Genomic DNA, 3,395 nt, shown 5'->3' with positions numbered 1-3,395 from the left:
TCGTTGCTGTTGTTGTCGCTTTTTGTTGCTACTGCACGCTCGCGTTCAACTTTTTAACGATAAACTATAAAAGCGCATAAAAGCCGGCAGAAAGTTTGCACGTAACTTTCTACCAGAAATTTTTAGCTAACGATCAACTTTTCATTTTTATGTTCAGTTATTTTTTTTGTACGTATTCCACTACGACTCAAAAATTGGCCCTATTTGTTGTTGTCGATGAGTTGGCTTTTTTGAAGTGTACCACATTGCGTATGAGTGTTCAGCTAAGAGCAGAATAATGACTTGTTGTTGGAAGGCATTGCACTGCGTTAAAGTTGTTTGTTGTGAGGTTTTGAAAGAACAATTACGGGAACTACAAATTGTTACGCACTAGCCTTTTAAAGAGGGTTCTTACACTCACATTGTCGTACTATAGGTCGGCGTATGTGCTGATATTTATTTTGAATTAAATTTTATTTCCCTGGAATGCAGTTCCTGCGTAGCATTCATGTTACAAGCGGATAAGCATGAATTGTCAGTATTACTCGTAAGTCGCTCAAACGTTGCTGCTGCAGTTGATGTTGCTGTTGGTTTTGTGTGCTTCTTTCTTTCAGTTTGTTTGTGCAAGCTGCAGAGTTGCTGATAAGCAGCTACAGCAGAATGTTGCTTAAATGCAAAATTCATGTTAAAGATACATATGTACATAAGTATCTTCTATATGTGTGTTTATACATAGTTTTAATTTTGTTTGGCTATAAGCCGTCAGCCAAGCGTGCAATTGCTTGATAGAACACTCTCCATTTCAATGCCTCTCCCTATAACCCTATGTAAGTGCTTTAAAGAATTCATTTGTGCATGCTCTTTTTATCTGCTGTTGGTGTTGTATCTGCTGCTTATGGCCGAAATGTTGCCAAAACACAAAGTGTAAGGATACTAGCAGGCATAGAATGTTTCCTACGCGTACATTGAGAGAAACACTTGTAGAACTCTAATTATTTTTGCATGTATTTATTGAATTCGGTTCGATTTTCATCACTTGCTGATGCCTCGATGGTATTAGGTTTAGGCATTCTTAGTATTTTCAATTTAATGCTAAGGTTAGCCAATAAATTTTCGGCTGGAAATATTTAGATTTATATATCGGGAAGAATCTCTTTTATTGCTTTTTTAAAATGAACACACTATCGCATTTAAGCTTGGCTTAACAAGGTAGCTTTTAACCATTTTTGGTGTTATAATTTAACTGAAGATATTATGGCAAGGAATACTTAGTAAAAATAAGTTTGTTGTTGTTAAAATATTAGTTTCAAATTGTTGCTTCATCCAATTTTCAGGACTTCATGCAATAGACGCACTCTGTCTAAAGCTAACGATATAACACTAAATTGAATGATTGTCCATCTTTCTTTCATTTTTGGCTTACATAATTGTTAATGCCCACTTATTTTCTAACAGAAATTTACATTTTCGTTCCCCGAATGTAGATGTTGTGCACCTTAGGATCTTCGCCCCTTTCGTTACGTGTACAGGTGTATAGGCCTTACCCATCTGTGGAGAGCAATTCCGCAGCAGCACCTTGCCATAAACATTTTGCGCTGGCTATCGGGCAATGAACGTCCATTATGGACCGAGCATGTGTGCAACGGGGCAAAAATGCCTTTGAAATAATTAAGACTTTTAGTGCTGTCTGCAAAGTCGTGGGCAGCTAGTAGCGGAGGCTGGAGAACTGAGGGGGAAGCGGACAATTCAGGCAGCTTGTGCGTTTGGCCATTACGTGCCAAAACCACCAGTGCCATCAGTGAAAAATATGCTAAGCAGTTAGAGTGCTGGCCGGAGGTAAACGGGCAGCAGGCATCGGGCAGCGGGCATCGGGCAAGGATCTGGCCACACTGCCTGACTATCCGCACTATCTCGGCCTCTGTATTTGTCTGTAGGCTTACGCTGCAGTTGAATTGAAGTTGGCTTCGATGTACGGCTTCGGCATCTGGTTGCTGTTTTTGTATTTGTTGTTGTTGCCTTGCCTAACTGCTGTTGACGTTCATGCTTTATTCATGAAGCGGCCAACGTTAGCTAGACGCCTGTTTGTTTGCCAGCTCGTCCTGCATGCTTGTACTCGTATGTATGTATGTATGCATGCATCTATGTATAGAGGTGCCTTTGCCATTGCCTGCGTAGAACAATTTCGTTTAAAAATGATTCAACTGTTAGTTAGCATGTGCGTGTGGGTGGATAGCGTACCATCTAAACCGTTTTGATAACTCATTTTGCACAGTTTTGAGCATTTTGGTGATTTGCATGCAGACATTGCATATTTGGCTGTCTCATGGCTGTGGCTACAAAACGGTTGAATTTATTGCATTTGACCAATATAATCTTGACTGCAACTTGAATTGCAATTAATATATTGCATATAAAGAGGCTAAAGCTCATAAGCAATATAATTAATCAGCCTTTGGCAATGGCAGGGAAGTTCAATAAACCAAATATTGCAATATTGTAAACATAAGATTAATATTTGCATTAAGCAAAGCTCAGTAGAAGCTTGTATTTGAAAGTAATACCACAACACCAGTTTCAAAATTGCCTAATTACTTGGCAGTTGCCTTTAAAATTCAGATTATCTCAACCAGTGCTTGCTACTTGGTGCCTAAAGCCAGCAAACTTATATAACTTACCCATGTTACCTGTACTGAAAGGTGTAGACTATTTTTGGTCGATGGTAACAAATATTCGTTAGCTCTTCAATTGATTTTTGATTTCTTCCCAACTCAAACTTGACTTCATTTCCCATCGGCCTAAACTAGGTTAATGTACGAGCCTTGCTTTAAATCCAATGGCGGATATAAGTCATAATCGAAAACAGATAAGAGAGTCGATTTTCTCATTCACACACATACACCTACCTGCTTTGTAGCCAATTTAACCGTCTATATATTTTTGGGCTCAGGAATTTCTAAGTACTCGCAGGAAATTACATTTATGTTTCTTATTTTTAGTAACAATTTCCTGCACACAAATCAAATTCATTTGATTTGATTTATTTACCGATAGGTAGGCGGACACGTCGTTGACTTTGCAACTGAGCCTGTCAACTCAACCTCAACGGAATGGGAGAGGCGAACAAAAAACTAAATCCGAGGCAAAATAGTGTGCCATAAATTGAAAATGGTGGCACCGTGTTGGCGATGCAACAACAATTCTATGAGTGTACCAAAAGCGGACGGTATGGCTGTTTTATGTGTACTCCATTGGTACTATACATACGAACATACTATACTTGTACATATGTATATATGTACAGATAGGTGACGATTGTCGCAGAAAGAAAATAGACGCGCGCACCAAACTAGTTGATGTGACCCATAAACGCATCGTAAGTCGGTCAAATGCCGTCGCTCCATCTTTATTTGATGCTC

This window comes from Scaptodrosophila lebanonensis, unplaced genomic scaffold, assembly GCF_003285725.1.
Source record: "Scaptodrosophila lebanonensis strain 11010-0011.00,11010-0021.00 unplaced genomic scaffold, SlebRS2 tig00000001-arrow-pilon, whole genome shotgun sequence".
Lineage (NCBI taxonomy): Eukaryota > Metazoa > Arthropoda > Insecta > Diptera > Drosophilidae > Scaptodrosophila > Scaptodrosophila lebanonensis.
Note: the sequence above shows the minus strand (reverse complement) of the source record.